Genomic DNA, 23,469 nt, shown 5'->3' with positions numbered 1-23,469 from the left:
GAGGGAGAAGCAGGCTTCCCACTGAGCAGGACCCTGGGATCATGACCTGAGCCTAAAGCAGATGCTTAACTACTGAGCCACCCAGGTGCCCCTAGGTTTTATTTTTTTTAAAACATGTCACCAACAAAGATTTTGACTATCTTGCCTGTAATGTCATGTTATGGACTGATTTTCCTTCTAGAAAAGTCTTATGTTAAAATCCTAGCCCCCAATGTAATCATATTAGGAAATGGGGACTTTGGAAAGTAATTTGGTCATGACAGTGGAGCCCTCATGAATAGAATTAGTGCCCTTAAAAGAAGAGTCATGGGCACTGATTCTTGTTCTCAGCTTTCTGCCATCTGAGAACACAGTGAGAACAGGTCATTTGCAAACCATGATGTGGACTCTCAGACACCAGATCTGCTGGTGCCTTGACCTTGGATTTCCCAGTTTCCAGAACTGTGAGAAAAATTAACAAAATTTTATGACAACATACAGAATGGGAGAAAATATTTGCGAGTCATGATAAAAGAATTGATACCCAAAATATATCCAAATGATATAAAATATTTGCTAGTCATGGTAATAGAATTCATATCCAAAATATATAAAAAAAATATATACAACTCAATAGCAAAAAGCAAACAATCTGATTAAAAATCGGGCAGAGGAAATGAGTACACATTTTTCCATAGAAGACATATAAATGCCCATAAGAATATATATATATATATATATATATATATATATATATATATATATATATATATATATATATCCATCCACAAGCAACACTTATTACATTTTATTCATGACATTTCTACTTTAATTGCAAAATTTTCCTACTTACCTAGCACATTTTTATTGAGGGTCTTCTTCACACCAAGATCTACTTTCATTTTAATGAGTAGGACACAGTCTGTCCACTCAGTCATTGACAAGCAGCCTGCCAATTGAAACACACTTCTAAAATCAAGGTGTTTTAAGAGAACAAGAAAGGTCACCAGACGCATTGCTGCTGACTTTGACAAGGATTATTTTTGTGTGTCTAACTACAAACATCATTTGTTACAAAAATAATATGTGTTAATTCATTTTGGAAAATAAAAGAGAGGAAAAAACATCCCATCGGGTTTCCATTGCCTAGCTACAATCCCTTTACAATAATTAGCTATATTCTCATTATCTAAATATCCAGATTATTCTTACACTACAATAACAAAAGGAATAACACAAGACTTAGTTTTCATAATGTGTTCTATTCTATTCAAAATTAATTAAATTTAATATTTTCCATGAAAATCAACACTCTTCTAAAGCATAATCAAGTGACTGGTTTCCTTTTATGTAAATAACATTCAATAAACTAGCTCTTTTTTGTGCATTGAACTACTGATTTTCCCTTATCCTGATGAAAGTAAACAAAACTATTGATCCTGAGTATCTGAGAACAAGAATAAAAGAGAAATTACTCACAGAAAAACGACTGAGTAAAAAACATATAAAGTAAAAATACAGTTTGTTACTTAAAGACCAAAGACAAAACAATAAATTAAAACAGAGAATAAAGTTTAAACCTATTTTTATTTGGCCAAGTGTCACTGAGGGTCTGGTACTAATTATTGGAAATTTAGGCAATTGAAGAGATCAATAATGGTAAAAGAGTTGAGGAATTACTAGTACTAGAGTATTGAGTTTTATTACCATCTCAGTGAACAAAATCAATGTATCCAGTTACACAGACAAGAAAGAGGGCCATTTTGTTTGCACTTCCTTCTCCATTACCTCCCACTTCATCCTCCACCTTGAGTTCTTCATTGAGACTTCTCGATTCTCGCTCCATCATAGGTTCCCACCATCTCCTCACCCTCCTGAGTCTTTCTCAACTACTGTGCAAGTCCCTATTCTGGTCTCCCAATGCCCACTCTTGCACATATCATTGGATTCTCTAATGAAAACGTTTTTAAACACTAATCTTATAATCTTACTAGGTTAAATCCATCCTCACTCAAAATTCTTCAGTTCCTTGAACCACTCATAGGACTGATTAAATTCTACAAGTGACAGGTTGTTTATGATCTGCCTTCTGTCTACATCCCCAGTCATATTTTCTCCTAGTTCTTTTTTTTTAAGATTTTATTTGTTTGACAGAGAGAGAGAGAGAAAGTAAGCAAGAAAGAGAGAAAGCAAACATGAGCCAGAGAGGGAGAAGCAGACTCCCTGCTGAGCAGGGAGCCAAATGCAGGACTCAATCACAGGACTCTGGGATCCTGACCTGACCAAAGGTAGATGCTTAACTGACTGCTACCCAAGCACCCCTCTTCTAATTCTCTACATCGTGTTTTTTTTTTTTTTTTAATTTTTGTTATTCTTGTTTTAATGTTAGGTGCATGAGGGAAAGAATATGTGTTTTGTATTTACTTATACCTTGTCATTTAAAAACACAATTTGTTTGATATAAAATACTTTGATAAATAAATGTAGGTTATTGATGATCATGATAATGATGATCAGGATATGTCCCACATTACTAATTTGCCTCCCTTAAACTGTAGATCAATGCTTTCCTTCCTCCAGGGATAACTAGTTTTATGTATTTATGTATTTATTTAATTTTAGTAGAAGTTGTTTGTTGGCATTCTTTGTCAAATGAATTCAAGTATTTCTTTACCCCAAAGGAGTATTAATTCAATTCTGGGAAAATGAGAAGAATTACTGGAAACGTAATAAATTTATGTGCAATGGTTTTCAGATTTGGATTAATCTGAAGTTAATCTGATTTCAATCAGAATGGGTTTATGTTATATAGAACCACTCAGAGTACTTTTACATTTGACCAACAGTTTTCATTAAATGAGAATGTTTGTCACACAGAAAATCTAAATCCGAATATGATTCCAAAATCAGATAAAGCAGGGACAATACTGCAAACACCATCACATAGGTCTCCAGGCCAAGAACCACAGAGTCAAAAAGAAACCACAGATTTTACATAGGATTTCTCTCTTTCATTAAACTACTGATTTTACACAGGATTTTTCTTTCACACTAAGGAGACCAGTAGACTTATATAGTAACTAAATAATATACAGTGGCATTTAAGACTAACCATGAAATAGTAAATAAGGAAGCAGGTATAGATTTCTTAGATGGGTTTATATGACTAAGTGTATAGCTCAGAGCAGATTTCCCCTGGTTTTTCATTTTTTACTACTAACCATATAATCTGTTCTCTGTCGTCAAGAAAATAACATTGTTGAAATGAAAATGTTATCACTGTACCATTTTTTGTTTAATATTTGTGTGATCCCCTGAATTCCTTGGATAATATTCAAAATTCTGTTTCCTGGGTTACATTCAAAATTCTTAGAATGTTAACAAGATGCTCCATTTCCCAGCCTTTGCCTACCCTATAACCCAATGTAGGTTTTCTGAACCAGAGTCAGCTGGCTAATATGTCTCCTCTAACAGAATCATGGGCTCACCTCTCCCGAGTTTAGTTCCTGCTTTCCCCATGCTAGTCCTCTCTTTGATCTACCTGTTCTCTTCAATACCACTAGTCTCATCTCTGTTGCTGCTTCTTAGGCAAATCCACAACCCAGCACTGAGTCCAATCTCACTACTGTATGTGTTCATGGCATCATGAACCCTCTTCCATAACACTTATGAGAACTTTTGTTTACATTTATCATTTAAATGTGGAATGTGCATCTGTCCTGAGATACAACTTCCAAAGGGAGTTTTCTTTTTTTTCTCATTGTTTCCTAAGCACTGACTATGGAATAGGCAGTTAATTATCATATGCACAAAGAATGACTGCCCTCACTACATGGAGCAAATGTAAGACCTGAGTTCTAGCCCTCACCAGGACTAGCTGATGCTTCTGGTTCATTTACAGCTAAAACTTTCCCTGTATTAGGAATATTTATATTTACATTTTAAAAAGTAGCAGAAAGATATTTTAGTTGTTTCTAAACATTTTTAGGTCATAAGTGGGATATTGTATTTGGGCATTTTTATAACAATGAAAGAACATCAAGTGTGGAATGCTTCAGTCAAAAATAAATATCACTTACCATTCTCTTTTTCTATAGTCTCTATAGAAAGAAAGAAACAAAACAACAGTATGTTAGAATGTGTCCTCTTATCCCTATTCATGGCAAATCTGTCCTATAACTTGGTCTCATTTGACAACAGAAATCCTGAGACCATAGATTTGATGGTCCAGGATATATCTCTGACACAGATAGAGAAACTTATTTTCTGAATAATAATAATAATAACAACAACAATAATAATAATAATACATAACTCAATCTAAAAAATACTATTAGGCTTGTAAATGTGTTTATATGGGAATAAAACAGAATATTTAAAAGGGATGAGGTCTGAAAGTTGAGAAAATAGATGCCAAGGACCTACAAATTCTACCCATTCTTCCCAGGATTGGAGGTAGTCTGAAACTTGTCTTCAGATCCTTATTTTATCACAAGATCATTCACAATACCTGGAAGCTGACAAAAAGAAACTGAAAACAAACAAACAAACAAACAAACAAAAAATACTTTCTAAAGATTTCTAAGGATTTCCTCAGAGGCGGGGTTTGCTTTTGCTCACCTTGTGTTAATGAGGTGGTGTCTTTAGCATATTCACCTCAACAACAGGTCCTTTATTTGAACGACCATAAAATCTTAAGACATGTCTATTGGAGTTATAGAAATAGAGAAGTAGTTTCCTGATCTACAGTTTAAAATGCTCCAAACCATAGGTTGTTTAGTCCTACAGTCTTGGAAACCTTCCACATACTCTGAAACTATTGCAGATTTGTCCTCCAGAGCAAATTCTACATGGCTGCAGACTTAGAGTCAATTAGAATTTCCATGTTTTCTACCCTCAAGCACATCATAATAACTTACTGTGTTGAGTATTTTAGATAAGACTCAGCAAATGTCGACAAAGGCCTTTCTTTTGAGAACTTGAAGTAGATAATATAGTATGTTTCATGGACAGTACCAAATTAATTTAAATAATTACATTTTCAAAATGGCTACTTATTAAAACACTTGACCAAATGTAACTATAGGACACACAGTTGTATGTGCCTTCATAAATGGTTTATAGAATAACTTGGAAATCATTAAGTTTATGCAAGAAGCAACCTCATTCAATCTCACTATTAGCCTTTCAAATAAACTTCCCAGAACTATTTTTTTCCATATAGCTTTGGAGTATTAAGTTGTCCAGTCCATACGATGCCCCTTGTCTCTCCTCTCACCTCCCATGAAGCTTCCAGTTCCTCAAAGGAAAAGAGCTGAAAGTGGAGGAGAGTGTGGGTTTGTGGAAAGGAAGGAGAAAAACTTTTCTCACATGAGGGTCATCTGTGTGTTTAGATGCCATAATGCTCACTCTTTCTTTGGGGGAGGATTTTGGTATGTTCCTCAAGTCCTCCCTCCTAATTCCCAACCTATTTTTATCCTTTCATGGGGTATGAGTACTTAGTAACTCACTTAGGAACTCCTCCCTCCCTATGATTCCCCTGAGGTCTCATAGAGCCTAGCCCAAAGTCTTGGGTGAGTCCATTTCTAGGCAGCTCCAGACCAAGATTCTTCACCATGCCTTACTTTTTTCTCAGAGGAATATGTCCAAAGACATGAGATTCAGAATAATATAAGATAGTCAACATAAGAGATTAATTATGACATAAGTGTTTCTGTGAAAATTAAGTGTTATGTGATCTTTAAAAGCTAGACCAGGGAAGAAAACAGAGCTCATGTTCTCTTTTCCTACATAATCTAGAAAAATAAGAAGCAAAACAAACAGACAAAGAAAAAATCATAAATAAATTCAGTTTTTCCATCCAACAGGTATTGGTGAACTGGCCACACTTAGCTCTGCACTGATCGGGCTACTGACTATCTCAGTAAAAGACACATAGCCCTGACCAGTCCCATGAACAGAGCACCATGCAAAGCAATAATGAGGGGGTGCATGACTGTGGGGTCCCACAGAGTACTCAGATACCTCTCTGAACTAGTGAGGGTTCACCAGGTTCCACAAGGAAAGCAGCATTAATCAGGAAATGACCACAGAAATAAAATATTTCAGGAATAGGGGAAAACAATTGCAAATGCATAGAGATCAAATTACTATAAAAATATTCTCCTAAATAATAAGACCAAGAGTTAAAAACAAATTCAGAACAAAACAAAATATATGGATACAATAATTCAAGCATATGCAAATTATATTTTAACAATTTAACATATAATATATACAAATGTAAGGGCTTAAAAAAAGCCAAATATTGGTGTTTGTATATATGGTTGGCATATACAATATAAATTCGCATTAATTATTACTTAATAATAAAAAATTCCGGAATTAGAAAGAAAACCTAGGTGAAGATCAAAATTCACATATTGATTTGTATATTAGAAGTAATAGCAGATAAAATCATAAAGGAATATATGATTACTTTATTTGGCCTTTAAAAATTAAAACATCTAATAAACAAAGGAAATATTTTAAAAAAGATTTCATGGTGTGACTATTTTAAAATGTAAACTGGTTATACAATCCCATAATTAAAATGTTACAAAAGTACAACTTCATTTCAACTGATAGATAATCATATATAGGGAGTTCATTTATTCATTTATTTTTAAAGGTTTTATTTATTCATTTGACAGAGACACAGCAAGAGAGGGAACGCAAGGAGGGGGATCGGGAGAGGGAGAAGCAGGTTTCCCACTGAGCAGAGATCCCGATGTGGGGCTCGATCCCAGGACCCTGGGATCATGACCTGAGCTGAAGACAGATGCTTAACAGCTGAGCCACCCAGGTGCCCCTAGGGAGTTCATTTAAAAGAACTGATAGCGTATGAAATGGAAATAATTGCTAATATAATTTTAGTAGATCAAATATAATTTTCTATGATAATTTTGCCACTAAAATATAAGCAAAACTACTCACCTTTCGTTGTCATTAAGAGTTCTGTGTAAAAACAAAAGATATAATAAAGAATTCAACAAAATATGTATGGAAGAATTTCTAGAGAAACAGACTTCACTCAAATACTTCAAGCTCTGACTTGGTAAAATATTAACCACATAGGTGAAAATAAGAGAGAAGAGAGATGAGGAAGCAGACATTGTGTACATCATCTCAAATCGATGATTTCCAAGAGATTCCAGATTATCATGAAGAATGCCCATAACTCCATCCTCTACAGTCTCTTTTCTTCATGAACTAAGTCAGTCCATGCAGATTCATCTGGTGATTGCGTGGAGCTCATCCTAGGATATTCCGCCAAAAAACTTCACCCAGATTACACATGGGGTCTGAGATACAGGGGACTGGGACAGGATCAGTGTGCCTTTGGTAGGAGGAAATATCCAGAGTCAGGAATAACCTAAAACAGCCAGTTAGGCTTCATTGGTCATCCCAAGAAGAAATTCTGGGCATTGCAGGCCATAATTTTTCTCCAGACATTTTTTAAGGGGCATAATCTGATGATAATTCAAATGTCAATTCATACCTTGGAAAATGTTATGCAGCATGTGATTAAAGATTTTAAAAATCGAGGGGGTCAGAGTCGGTGAGAAAAAATCCTCCAGGCATAAGGGTTTCACAATGCAGAAGAGAAAAAAAGGGTATCCAAGTACATTTTACACAGGCTTCCCTTTCTCAATTCTGAAGGACGTGGGTTAGCAAGTAAAACATACGTGCAAACTAACAAAGAAAAAGTGAGAATAGCTAACATAAGTAGAGATTTGAAGGTGGACCAGGCTGTGCTCTGCATTGAAATGTAGCACCATCTGCCTTTTCAGGATTTCTGGTGGATTTACTGCAGACCTTCACTGGTACTTTGCCCAGGTATTAACCAGCTTCTCCTCTCTGTAGAGTCAAAGCAATATTTGCAAACGTCAAGGAATTATAGACATAATGATCCAACAGATCTCATGGATACTTGAACAACCTAATTAAGATAAAAGGGAAGGAAATGCACAATCCTAAATTCCAAGTTGGTATTTATTCCCTTATATCTTTACAGGCTTTTTTCTCTTAAATCTTTTCTTCAAAAAATGCCTTATATTGTGATCAGTCCATTAAACACAGGGAAGTAATGGATGACTTACCATATTCTTCATGAAGTTTACCTTTAAAAAGAAATACACAAGTAAGTTAGGGAGTGAAACTAAAAATTCTGATGGTCCATTGCTCTGTGAAGGGAGCTTATAATACATATGAGTTGGAAATTATATATTTTTGTGTGTGAGCCAAATGTTGTGCATCTGGATAACAAAAATTAGAATTTTCACCCATATGGAGGTTCTTGACAGACTTTTGAGAATCTATACCATGATTCGTAGAGCTCCAAGCCATGACCCTCCAACACTGTCCAGGGAGATATTCATGCTCTGTAGCACAGTGTGACTTGTTGGGTGAGTATTCAGTAGTTCTGATCTGCCCTACATTAAAGTATCCCCAAAGGACAATACTGTAACAAGTATTAGCCATATTCTATTAAATGATTTCAAACAGCTTGAATAATAACCTCTCTGACATTATTAATTACAGGTATGATAATTGGAGGAGATCATTCAAAGAAAATCAGAGTGAAGTATTTATCTCCAAAATCATACATCTATGCTCAGGAGAGTGCAAATTGTTAATATTTTAAACCGTCATTCACCCAGCAAGAATTTTATTTTTTTTCATTGAAGAATAATTGACATGATATATTTTATTAGGTTCAGGTATAAAACACAGTGATTCGATACTTATATATTTTATGAAATGATCAGCAAAATGAGTCTAGTTATTACATATCATCATACAAAGTTGACAGAGTACTATTGATTATATTCCCTAGGCTCTACATTACATACACATGTCTTACTTATTCTGTAACTGAAGATTGTACTTTTTAATCCCCTTTACCTATTTCATCTATTCCCCCAGCCACATACTCTATAACAGCCATCATTTTGTTCTCTACATCTATCAAGAGTTTCTGTTTTGTTTTGTTTGTTCGTTTGTTTGGATTTTTAGATTCCACATGTAAGTGAAATCACATGGTATTTGGTTTTCTTCATCTGATGTATTTCACTTAGCATGGTACCATCTAGTTACACCCACATTGTCTCAAATGGCCAGATATATATAGATATATATCTTGTGTGTATTTACAAACTACATATGTGTGTGTGTGTGTGTGTGTGTATACACACACATTATCCATTATCTATCTTTGGACATTTATGTTACTTTCCTATTTTGGCTATGTAAATAATGCTCTGATAAACATAGGAGAGCGTATGCCTTTTTGATTTTGTGTTTTCATTTTCTTCTTATAAATACCCAGCACTTGACTTACTGCATAATATGGTAATTCCATTTTTATTTCTTTGAGGAACCTCAAACATTTTTCAATAATGGCTGCACCAACTTATATTCCCACCAAGAGTTCACAGTGCTCCCTTTCCACATCTTTGCCAACATTTCTTGTCTTTCTTTTTTTTTTTTTTTTTTAAGATTTTATTTTATTTTTGAAAGAGAGAGAGTGTACAAGCAGGGGAAGCAACAGGCAGAGGGAGAGGGAGAAGCAGGCTCCGCTGAGCAGGGAGCCCGATGTGGGGCTCGATCCCAGGACCCTGGGATCATGACCTGAACCAAAGGCAGACGCCCAATGACTGAGCCACCCAGGCGCCCCCATTTCTTGTCTTTCTGATAGTAAACTTTGTAACGGGCATGAGATGACATATCATTGTTTTGATATATATTTCCGTACTGATTAGTGATGTTTAGCATCTTTTTCTGTGAGTGTTGGCCATCCACAAACCTTTTTTTGGAAAAGTCTAGTCAGGTCTTCTGCCATTTGTTAATTAGGTTATTTGAATTTTGATATTGAATTGTATGAGTTTGTTATATATTTTGGATGTCAATCCTTTATGAGATATATCATTTGCAAATATCTATTCCCATTCAGTAGGTTCATTTTCATTTTGTTTATGATTTCCTTTGTTATGCAAAAGTTTTAGTTTGAGCTAGTACTAACAGTTTATTTTTGCTTTTGTTGTCCTTGCCTGAGGAAACCAATTGAAGTAATTATTGCTAGAACTTATGTCAAAGATCTTACTGACTATGTTTTCTTCTTACAGTTTTGTGGCTTATTTTTATTTATTTTATTTTTTTAAAGACTTTATTTATTTGACAGAGAGACACACAGCGAGAGAGGGAACACAAGGAGGGGGAGTAGGAGGGAGAAGCAGAGAAATTGAGAGAGAGCACAAGCAGGCAAAGCAGCAGGCAGAGGGAGACAGAGAAGCAGGCTCCCTGCTGAGCACAGAGCCCGATGCTGGGCTGGATTCCAGGACCCTGGGATCATGACCTGTGCTGAAGGCAGACGCTTAACTACTGAGCCACCCAGGCGCCCCCAGTTTTATGGTTTAGATCTTACATTTAAGTCTTCCGCACATTACAGGTTTACTTTTGTGTATGTGTGAAAGTGGTCAAATTTAATTCTTTTCTAAGTATTTGTTTTGTTTTCTCAACACCATTTAATGATGGGACACTTTTCCCATTTTATATTCTTGCCTCCTTTGTCATAGAATAATTGGCAATATAAGTGTGGAGTTGTTTTTGGGCTTCCTATTCAGTGGTACTGATCTCTTTCTGTGTCTGCTTTTGTGCCAGTAAAGTAGTGTCTTGATTATTACGCAGTGGCTATCAAATCCAGAAGGGTGGTACCTCAAGCTTTTCCTTCCTTATCAATATTGCTTACTTCAGAAATAAGATGGTGGCAGAGTAGGAGGACCCTAGGCTCCTCTCATTCCTCAAATACAACTAGATAACTCTCAAATCATTCTGAATATTCAAGAAATCATCCCGAGGAAGAGAGTGCAATTCACAACTAGAGGGAGAGAAGAGGTCACAATGGGGAAGGTAGAAGTGGAGAGACATGGTTTGGTGAAGAAATGGATCCTGGGTGCTGCAGAGGGGAGGAGGCCCTGGTTGCAGAGAAAGACTAGAGAGAGAGGAACACACGGGGGAATGCACAGGAGAACACTCCCCCAAAGCTATTGGCTGGGGAGAAAAAAGAGGGGCAGTTTTTTGGGGAGTTGCTGTGTGTGTGTGTGTGTGTGTGTGTGTTTCTTTGCAACCAGCAGGGCTTAAAAACTGGAGTTTTAAGGTCAGTGGGCCTGGCTGAGAGAGCGCCCTGAGGTGCTGCCCTGCTCTGGGGGAGAAGGTTGGCAAACTCCCTGAGGGCAGATGGTTCAATTCCAAGAACACCTGGGGTGCACAGTGGGTTGGGGGGATGTTTGCTCTTCTTGGAGCGCTTCAGTGAGAGATGCGTTCACAGAGAACCCTCTATAGTGATAAAAGAGCCACTGGCACCATTTTCCTCTCCTACCCTTCAGAACTTTGTCAAGGGCAGCTGGACCACAACACTGACTGCCTAGCCTGCTTGCTCCAGGCCCCACACCCCTGCACCCTGATGTGATTGCCCTTCTCAGTGAAACCTGCATCAGGCCCAGTGAGGTGAGACCCTTCCCCTGAAGACCAGTGCAGGCCCCTGCCCACACCGTGTCCCAAAAGCCTGGGGTTTTAAAAGTCAGCAGGCTTGGCTGGGATAGAACCCAGAGGGCACTGAAATGCTCCTGGAGAGAAGACAAGCAAACCCAGAAGCAGACTGCATGAAAATGATGATCTGAAAAATGTCGGGGACACGCAAAGTGGAGACTGCTGACTCTACTGGGAGTGCTTCCTTGAGAAGAGCAGGCATGGAGACCCCTCTCTGGAGAAAAAGGCGTCGGCTGGTGCATTTTGCTTTCCCATCCCTCAGCATAAACACAGGAGTTACCTTTAGTAAACACCACAGTGCTGACACTGGCTGGCTGCTTTACGTGCTTACACCAGATTCCACACCCCTGTGCTCTGCCCCAACTGCCCTTCTCTGTCAAACGTGCCTCAGTGCCCGCATGGCAGTCTCCCTCCTCAGAGTACCAGCACAAATGCCGCCCACACCACGCCTCCTGAGCAGACAGTCCTTCAAGGCTTCAGTTCCAGTGGAAGAAGCACCCGGTCTCATTTAATAAGCAGCCCAGAGGACACGTGGGTCCTAGTTAAAACTCGCCGCCCTCTGGCTCAAGTCCAAGCACCGCCCACCGCAGGCAAGGAGAGCCTCCTCAGAGGACGGCCTGAGGAATACAGCAGCCAAGACACAGCAACACATACCTCCGCACACACCAGAGACCCAGACACTCTATGACTCTTCTTCATGAAGCCATTACTCTCAGGTGCCGGAAACACAACAGGCTCTCCTAACACATAGAAGGAAAGACTTAGAGAGAACGCCAGGATTGGGGCAACATCTGAAATTGAACAACAAGTTATGGCCATAGCCATCGATCTAAGTGAAACAGATATAAGCGATATGGCTGATGGAGAACTTAAAGCAACCATCGTGCGATTCTAGCTGGGTTTGAAGAAAAGAGTAGAAGACTTCAGAGAGGCCCATACATGGTCATGCAAGGTCAGTGGGTTGGGGGGATGGTGAGGAAATGGATCCTGGATGCTGCAGAGCGGAGGAGGCCCTGGACAGAAGAGTTCAAAAAACAGAAAAGAAAAGAAAATAACTGAACTTTGAAGCACGCTGAGTATAATGAACCCAAGGATGGAAGAAGCAGAGGAATGAATAAGTGATAAAGAAGATAGAATAACGGGAAACTATGGAGCTGAACAAAGAGAAAGGAGAATTATGGATCATGAGAATAGACAAGGGAAGTCAGTGACTCCATCAAACATAATAACATTTGTATCATAGGAGTCCCAGAAGAAGAAGAGAGAAAAAAGGGGAAAGAAGGTTTACTGGAGGAAACAATAACAGAAAAGTTCCCTAATCTGGGGAAGGAAACAGACATCTAAATCCAGGAGGCACAGAGACCTCCAAACAAATTCAACAAAAGCAGGTTAACACAAAAAAATTATAGTTAAATTTACAAAACATAGTGATAAACAAAAAATCCAATGGAGAGTAAGCCAAAAGAATTCCCTAACTCACAGGGAAAGACCCATAAGACTAACGGCAAATCTCTTCACAAAAATTTAGCAAGAAAGAAGGGATTGGCGTGGGATAGTCAGTGTGCTGAATGGGATCCCTCTTACACTGTTGGTGGGAATGCAATCTGATACAACCACTCTGGAAAACAGTATGGAGATTACTCAAAAATTGAAAAACAGAGCTACCCTATGACCCAGAAATTGCACTCTTAGGTATTTACCCCAAAGATACAGATGTAGTGAAAAGAATGGGCACATGCACCCTCAATGTTCATAGCAACAATGTCCATAATAGCCAAACTGTGGAAAGAGCTGAGATGCCCTTCAGCAGATGAACAGATAAAGAAGATGTGGAACATATATACAATGGACTATGTCTCAGCCATCAGAAAGGATGAATACCCATCATTTGCATCGACATGAATGGAACTTGAGGGGATTATGCTAAGTCAAATAAATCAATCAGAGAAAGACACTTACCATATGGTTTCACTCATATATGGCACATAAGGAATAGCATGGAAGATAAAAGGGGAAGGGAGAGAAAACTGAAGGGGGGGATCAGAGAGGGAGACAAACCATGGGAGACTATGGACTCTGGGAAACAAACTGAGGGTTTCAGAGGGGAGAGGGTGGGGGAATGGGGTAGCTGGGTGATGGGTATTAAGGAGGGCATGTGTTGTGACGAGCACTGGGTGTTATATGCAACTAATGAATCATTGAACACTACATCAAAAACTAATGATGTATTATATGGTGGCCAACTGAACATAATAAAAAAAATCTAAAAAAATAAAACATTAAAAAAAGAGAGTTTTTCAGACAAATAAAAACTAGAGGAATTCATGACCACTAAACCAGCTCCACAAGAAATATCAAAAGGGACTCTGTGAATGGGAAAGAAAGAACCAAAGTGACAAACACAAAAAGGAGCAGAGAAAATCTCCAGAAACACTGACAAAACAAGTAATAAAATAAATGCAAACAAGTAATAAACTAAATACACATCTATCAATAATTATTATGAATGTAAATGGACTAAAGGTTCCATTCAAAAGACATAAGGTATCAGAAAGGATTAAGAAAAAAAGACCATCTGCCTTCGGATCAGGTCATGATCCCAGGGTCCTGGGATCGAGCCCCGCATCGGGCTCCCTGCTCGGCGGGAAGCCTGCTTCTCCCTCTCCCACATTCCCTGCTTGTGTTCCCTCTCTCACTGTCTCTCTCTGTGTCAAATAAATAAGTAAAATCTTAAAAAAAAAAAAAAAGACGATCTATATGCTGCCTGTAAGAGACTCATTTTAGACCTCAAGAAATCTGCAGATTAAAAGTGAGAGGAAAGAGAAACATTTATCATGCAACTGATATTTAAAGAAAGCTGGAGTAGCCATATTTAAAACAGACAAAGTAGATTTTAAACCAATGACTATAACAAGAGATGAAGAAGGGCACTATATCATACTAAGGGAGACTATCCAACAAGAACATCTAGTAATGGCAAATACTTATACCACCAACTTGGAAGCACCCAAATATATAAATCAATTAATAACAAACTTGAATGAACTCATTGATAATAATAAAATAATAGTAGGGGACTTGAACACCCCACTTACATCAATGGACAGATCATCCAGGAGAAAATCAACAAGGAAACAATGGTTTGAATGACACATTGGCCCAGATGGACTTAACAGATATATTCAGAATATTTCATCCTGAAGGAGCAGAATACACATTCTTTTTGAGTGTACATGAGACATTCTCCAAAATAGACCACATACTAGGTCACAAATCAGGCCTCAACAAGTATAAAAATACTGAGATCATAACACGCATCTTTTCTGACCACAAAGCTATGAAACTTAAAGTCAACCTCAAGAAAAAATTTGGAAAGACCACAAACACGTGGAATTCAACAAAACGCTATGAATAGATGAATAGATCGGCCAAGAAATCAGCCAGAAATAAAAAAAAAATACATATAAACAAACAAAATGAAAACACGATGGTCCAAAATCTTTGGGATGTGGCAAAGCTGGACATAAGATGGAAGTATATAGCAACATAGGCCTACCTCAAGAAGCAAGAACTAATCTCAAATAAATAACCCCCCAAAATGAATAATCCAGTTTAAAAATGGGCAGAAGCTATGAACAGTCATTTTTCTAAAGAAGACATACAGATGACTAACAGAGACATGAAAAGATGCTCAACATCACTGATCATCAGGGAAATACAAATCAAAACCACAATTAGATACCACTTCACAGCAGTCAGAATGGCTAAAATTAACAACACAAGAAACAACAGATGTTGGTGAGGATGAAGAGAAAGGGGAACCCTCTTACACTGTTAGTGGGGATGCAAACTGGTGCAGCCACTCTGCAAAACAGTATGGAGGTTCCTCAAAATTTAAAAATGGATCTACCCTATCAGCCAGCAATTGCCCTAGTAGGTATTTACTGAAAGGATACAAAAACACTGATTTTGAAGGGATACATACACCCGATGCATAGCAGCATTATCTACAATAGCCAAAATATGGAAAGAGCCCAAATGTGGGTGGGGGGATGGGCAAAATAAAGGAGATTAAGAGGTAAAACTTCTAGTTGTATAATAAATTAATCAAAAAGATGAAAAGTTCAGCACAGAGAATGTAGTCAATAATATTTTAATAGGGCGCCTGGGTGGCTCAGTTGGTTAAGCGACTGCCTTCAGCTCAGGTCATGATCCCACGGTCCTGGGATCGAGTCCCGCATCGGGCTCCCTGCTCTGCGGGGAGCCTGCTTCTCCCTCTCCCACTCCCCCTGCTTGTGTTCCCTCTCTCGCTGTGTCTCTCTCTGTCAAATAAATAAATAAAATCTTTTAAAAATAATAATAATAATATTTTAATAATGTATGGTGACCACACTTATTGTGGTGAACATTGAGTAATATATTAGAATTTTCAAATAAATATGGTGTATACCTGAAACAAATTCAACAGCGTACATTAGCCATGCTTCATCTAACAAAAAAAAACAAAAAACAGCAACAACAAAAAAGAATTTCCTTTCTATCTGGAAAGCTGTCTCCAGATAAGGCACTTAAACTTCTACTGTGTCTAGAATCTCCTACCAACCCAAGACACCTGAGTCTATGGTTGAGCCCAGAATCCACTCTGCACAATCCCTGCAATAGGACACTACTTGTTTCCATTCTGACTTCCCGAGAGTTGCATTATCTTTTCTCGTCCCAGTGCCCTGTCTCCCCAAGGGCCCAGACTCATTCAGCTAGACAATGTCCTTGGGATGGGACTAGGAATAAAGGTCAATATCTACATCTTACAGTGACTGTACTTAAAAGGAAGTATGTGCATTTGTCCTGGTCCAAAGTGACCAAGGGAGTGAAATTTCAGTTTTTAAAAGTAGCCTGGTTTTTCATAATGATTTAACATTTTTCAGGACTCAGTAAAATTTTTTCATTGACATTGTGATTTCTTAATCAAAGTGGAAGGACTGCTACTTACCTTAGAAAGAAGTCTTGGTCCACTACAGATATCTTACCTCTTATTCTCAAATTGTAATAACAAAGGTTAAATGACATCAAGTTCTATGCAGCCTGGGAAGCTGCATGTCTTCTTCCTGGATTTGATCTGTTTCTTGTGCATCAATACTTTGTATTATTTTAATCCATCAAGTAATTATAAATAAAATTTAAATTCTAATGTTTAATGCTTCTTAATATTTTTCTAAATCATCAAGTAAATTTTGATAGAGCAGCGTTCTTCATGGTGTGGCTCCTGGTTACAGCAGTATCAGCATTTCTAACATGGGACCTCGTTACAAATGCCAGTAATTGAGCCCAACTCAGACCTGTTGAACCAGAAATTCTGGGGTGTGTGCAGCAATATATGCCCTCCGAGTGATTCTGATGCATGCTTGGGTTTGAGGACATTTGCTCTGCCTGGTCCTTAGAAAGAACTTAATGAACACAATGGTACAGTGTTTCTGCTCCAGATCTCTGAAACTGACAAGACACAGGTACTCCTCAAGGATGTGGCTAGAACAGTGCTCATTAAAAAAAAAAATTCACTCGTCTTTACTTAAGTTCTCACCCAAGTCTCTCTATTTTAACATGGATATGTTTAGTTCTATGGGAATTTTGTAAGCATGCACAATTTCTGCAATCTTCTCTTCTTGATCCATGTTTGTTCAGGCACAACTTGAATCTGTGGCCTTAACCTCTAAAGGGCAGTGTGAGTTTCTCCGAGTTACAAGTAAACCAACTCACCATGCTTCTTCTTGAGTGAACCTAAAAAACAAAAAAAAAAAAAGAAAAAGAAAAGCAGATAAAAATGATTAGTAGAAGTCATCTAGGGTGTGGTTGAACTCTCTCTCTCTAGATATATACCCAAATGTGTATATCTCTCTCTTTATATATATATCCAAGTATGATATATATTGAGAAAACAGAATATAGGGGGAAAAAATGCAAAACTTTAAAAGGCTTTAAATCAGTTGCCTGGAGTTAAGTATTTCTGCCTTCACACAATCATCATAGAGAAAAATAGCTTTTTGTTGTAGATATAGATACCATTTATATAATATTTATATATAAATATATAAAATATATAATATAGTATATGTATAAACATATAAACATACAATTCATCCTTTTGATCATTATTGTGTCATCTATGACTTTATTTATATTCCACTATTGTGCAAACATCACCACTGTTTCCAAAACATTTTTATCACCCATAATAGAAAACCTGTAACTATTAAATAGAAATTTCACACTGCCCCCACTCTCCAATTCCCATTATCTTTAATCTATTTTCTGTTTCTATAAAATTTGATTAGTCTTGCTATTTAATATCAGTTAATCATACAATATTTTCCCTTTCTGTGTCAAGCTTCTTTAACTTGGTATAATGTTTTCAGGTTCATTCATATTGGATCATGTATCAAAATATCTTTCCTTTTTTATGAATTAATAGTATTCCACTGTACCACAGTCCGTTTACTCATTCATGTGAGGATGAACATTTGTGTTGTTTCTGCCTTTTGGCTACTGTGAATAATGCTACAATGAACATAGCATAAAGTAACTATTCAAGTCCCTGTTTTTAATTATTTGAGTTATATTCCTAGGAATGGAAATGATTGATCATATGGTAATTATATCATCATTTTTGAGGACTACCAAGCTGTTTCCACAATGGCTGCACCACTTAAAATTTCCACCAGCAATGTCCAAGGATTCCAATTTCTCCATATTCTCACCAGCACTGTTATTATTATTTTTTTTTAATTATAGCCCTCTTAAAAGGTGTCAAGTGGTATCCCATTGTGGCTTTGGGTTTCATTTTCCTAATGACTAATAGTATTGAACATCTTTTAATGTACTCACTTCCCATTTATATATCTTCTTTAGAAAAATATCTATTGAAATATTTTACTCATTTTCAAATTGGGTTGTTTGTTTTGTTGACTTTTTGAAGCTTTATATGTGTTCTTGATATAAAACCCTTATTTGGTATACGTTTTGCAAATATTTTCTCCCATTATGTAGTTTGTCTTTTAACTCTCTTGATAATGACCTTTGGTGCAAAGAAGTTTTAAAAATCACTGTAGTTCAATTTATGTGAGATTTGTCCTTATTTTTGTGCTTTTGGTGTCCTATTTAGGAATTCATTGCCAAATAAAATGTCATGAAATTTTGCCCATATTATTCCTTCTATTTTTTAGCACTTACATTTATTTCACTGATATATTTTGAGTTAATTCTTCTATATGGTATAAAGCAGGGGTCCAAATGCATTCTTCTGCATTTGGAAATCCAGTTGTTCCAGAAACATTTGTTAAACAGAATACTCTTTGCCCATGGAATGGACTTAGAACTTCCATCAAAATTCTATTTGCAATGAAGGTATAGGTTACTTCTGGATTCTCGATTCTGTATCATTGATATATCTGTATATCAATTTAGCTATCTGTACCTATAGACACAGATATACATTGATAGGTAATCTATGCACAGTGATATATATATACATAGATCTACAGACACTATAGATATATATCAATATATATGGATATCTGTATATTTATATCAGTGAAGCATCTGTCTTTCTATATATATATCAATTAAATAGAATATAAATGATATACATCATAGATAGATGATAGATAGATGATAGATAAATAAATCCTTATTCAATCTGTCTCTATATCAATTTAGCTATCTGTACCTATAGATACAGATATACATTGATAGGTAATCTATGCACAGTGATATATATATATATACATAGATCTACAGATACTGTAGATACATATCAATATATATGGATATCTATATATTTATATCAGTGAAGCATCTGTCTCTCTTTCTATATATATATATCAATTAAATAGAATATAAATGATATACATCATAGATAGATGATAGATAGATAATAGATAAATAAATCCTTATTCAATACCAGATCTTTTTGATTACTGTAGCTTGGCAATACATTTTGAAATGGGGAATTATGACTCCTCCAAATTTGTTCTTCAATTTTAAGACATTTTTTGTTATCAGGGCCTCTTGTGATCCATATAAATTTTAACACCAGCGTCCCCATTAAAAAATGGAATTTTGATACTCATTGCATTGAGTTTGCAGGTCACTTGGATAATATTGGCATCTTCATAACACGAAATTTTCTTATCTAAGAATGTGTGATTTCTTTCCATTTATTTAGGTCTTTAATTTCTTTCAAAAGTGCTCTGTAGATTTTAGTGTGTAATTCCTTTACCTCTTTGGTTAAAGTTATTTCTCCCTGGTTAAATTTCTAGATACTATCATAAACAGAATTACTTTCTTAATATATTTTTTGGACTGTTCTTTACAGATGTACAGATATATTACTATTTTAGTGTGTTGATCTTCTAGCTATGAATTGATGAATTGATTCATTATTTCTATTAATTCTTATGGATATTTTTTGATTTCTACATAGGGGTCGTGTCATATGTAAGTAGAGTTTGTTTTACTTTTCCTTTTCCAATTTGGATATCTTTTATTTCTTTTTCTTGTCACATGATTCTGGATAGAACTTTCAGTACAATATTGAATAGCAGTGGTAAAATTGGCATCCTTGTCTTGTTCTTGCCTTTAGGGACAAAGCTTTCAGTTTTCCCCATCAAATGTAAGCTTTGGATTTTGCATTAGTTCCCTTTTTTTACATTGAGGTAATTTCCTTATATTGTTATTTTATTAATGTTTTTTAATGTGAAAGAGTGATTTTTTAAAACTGCATTTTCTGTGTCATTTGAGATGATCGTGTAGGTTTCTACCTTTATTCCACTAATGTAGCCTATTACACTGGTTGATTTTCTTATGCTGAAACACTCTTGTATTCCTGGGAAAATTCCATTTGCTCATGGAACACAATTCTTTTAATATGCTGTTAAATATGCTGTTGGATTCAGTTTGCTTGGATCCTACTGAAAAGTGTCTTACCTTAATATTCTTAAGGATATTAGTCTGTATCTTTTCTTCTTCTTCTTTTCTATCAGGCTTTGGTATCAGGGTAGTGATTGCCTCGTGAAATTAATTATGAAGTGTTCTGGCCTCTTCTATTTTTGGAAGAGTTTGTGAAGTATGTCATTAATTCTTTAAACATTGGTAGAATTCACCACTAAAACCACATAGCCCTGAACATTCCATTTTTTTGGAACGTTTATATTTACTTATTTAATTTCTTTACCTTTTATAGGTCTATTGTAATTTTATAGTTCATTTTTAGTCTATTTAGAGAATTTTTGTGTTTTTAGAAATTTGCTCAATGTATCTTGATTAATTTGTTGGCATGCAATTGTTCTTAATATTCTCATAGTAACTTTGATTTATTTAATGTCACTAGTCTTGTCCCCTTTTCATTTATGACTTAAGTTATTTGTATCTTATTCTTTTTTCTCCTCACTCTAGCCAAATATTTCTAAACACTTTTTTCTCTCTGTAATGTACCATTTTTTTAATTCTATAATTTTTCTACTCTTTATTATTTCTTTCTTCTCTTAGCTTTTCATTTAGTTTGCTCTTTTTTAAAATTTTCTTATAAATCCCCAGGTATAAATTTATTTATTTGAGGTCTTTCTTCTTTTTTTACCGAGGTGTTTACAACTCTAAATTTCTCTCTGACTACTATCTTCACTGTATCCCACAAACCTTCTTATTTTGTGTTTTTTGTTATTTCCTTTAATCACTATTTTATAATTTCTATCATAACTTTTATTCACTTGGTGTTCTTTAAATTTTACATATTTCTAAATTTTCCAAATGATGTTTAAAAAGTCTTTATTTGACTTCAATATTTTAAAATTGATTAGCACTTGTTTTGTGATCTAACTTATGGATTATCCTGGATCGTTTTTCACATGCACTTAAAAAAATGCTGATCCTATTGTTGGTGGTGAAGTCTTTTATATATTTGTGTTGGGTTTAATTATTATTATTATTTTTAAAGGTTTTATTTATTTATTTGAGAGAGAGAATGAGAAAGAGAGAGCACGAGGGGGGGAGGGTCAGAGGGAGAAACAGACTCCCCGCTGAGCAGGGAGCCCAATGCGGGACTCGATCCCAGGACCCTGGGATCATGACCTGAGCCGAAGGCAGTCGCTTAACCAACGGAGCCACCCAGGCGCCCGGGTTTAATTATTTTATAATATTGTTCAAGTCTCTAATTCCTTATATTCTGTCTCTGTGTTTCATCTATTACTGAAACTGGTATACTGAAGTCTCCAATTATTATTGCAGAATTGACTATTTCTCCCTTTAAATTAATTTCTCCCTCTCATTTTGTTAATGTGTTTTATATTTTGGGGTACTGTTTATTTATGTATGTATGTATGTATATTATATTATATTATTATTAATGATTATATATAATCTAATAATTTCTACATTTTCTGGTTGACTTGATCTTTTTTCTCACTATATAATGCCCTCCTTTTTATCTTTTAACACTTTCTGACTTAAAGTCTAATTTGTCTAAAATTAGTATACCCACCTGAGCTTTTTTTTTGAAAATATTTGCATGGAATACCTTTTTCCACTTTCTCCCTTTGAAACTGTTGGTGTCTTTATATCTAAAGTATCTCTTTTGCAGAGAGTGGATAGATGGATTATATATTTTTATTAAGTTTTTCTTTTAATTCAAGAATAGAGGGAGAGAAAGTGAGAGAAAGAGAAAATTAATTTTGACAGATTGGCTCATATAGTTATGGATGCTGAGAGATCCCAAGTTTGGCCATTTTAAAGCTGGAGACCCAGAAAAGTCTGCTGTCTAGTTACAGTCAAAATCTAAAGGCCTAAGAACCATGATAGTCTCAGTCTCAGTCTGAAGGACCAAAAGCTGGGTGAGCCAATGATGTAAATCCTGGTCTGAGTCCAAAGGCCAGAAACTCAACACCATCAATATCCAAGAACAGGATGGGCGCCTGGGTGGCTCAGTTGGTTGAGCGACTGCCTTCGGCTCAGGTCATGATCCTGGAGTCCTGGGATCAAGTCCCACATCAGGCTCCCTGCTCGGCGGGGAGTCTTCTTCTCCTTCTGACCCTCTTCCCTCTCGTGCTCTCTGTCTCTCATTCTCTCTCTCTCAAAAAATAAATAAAATCTTTTTAAAAAATATCCAAGGATAGGAGATGGATGATCCAGTTCAAACAGAGAGTAAGTTTACTCTTATTCACCCTTTTTGTTCCACTCAGGGCATCAACAGATTAGATGATGATGTCTGCCTGTATTGATGAGGGTTATCTTGTTTACTTACACTATCAATTTTTTTTATTTTTTTTTTTACACTATCAATTTAAACGCAAATAACCTTTGGAAACACTCTCACAGACAAACGCAGTTTTCTGGATATAGTTTAGCTTATTCAAATTAAGACATAAAATTTTCCATTACAGTGTTCCACAAATCCCCTACACTGTTTTCACTTTTCTACATTTCTGCTCTTCAGATTTAGTATTTGCAATGTGTTATCAAGTTCACTATTTCTTCCATTACCCAAAATGTTTCTGAATCCCTCTAGTAATTTGTTAAATTTAGTTATTGTATTTTACAGCTCCACAAGGTTTGTTTGCTTCATTTTTACAATTTTTGTATTTTTATTAAAATTCTCATTTTGTTGGGGCATCTGGGTGGCTGTTTGTTGAGCATCTGACTCTTGGTTTCAACTCATTTTCTCAGGGTTGTGAGACAGCCCAGCACCAGGCTCTGTACACAGTGGGGAGTCTACTTAAGATTCTTTCTCTCTCTTTCTCCCTCTGCCCCTCCCCCACTCATACGCTCACTCTCTCTAAAATAAATAAATAAATCTTTTAAAAAATGATCTGCTTGTACAATTTTCCTGGTTTCCTTTAGTTTTTTTTTTTTTTTATA

Source organism: Mirounga angustirostris, unplaced genomic scaffold (assembly GCF_029215605.1).
Source record: "Mirounga angustirostris isolate CCGP_5_RB_7025 unplaced genomic scaffold, mMirAng1.0.hap1 SCAF_7, whole genome shotgun sequence".
Lineage (NCBI taxonomy): Eukaryota > Metazoa > Chordata > Mammalia > Carnivora > Phocidae > Mirounga > Mirounga angustirostris.
Note: the sequence above shows the minus strand (reverse complement) of the source record.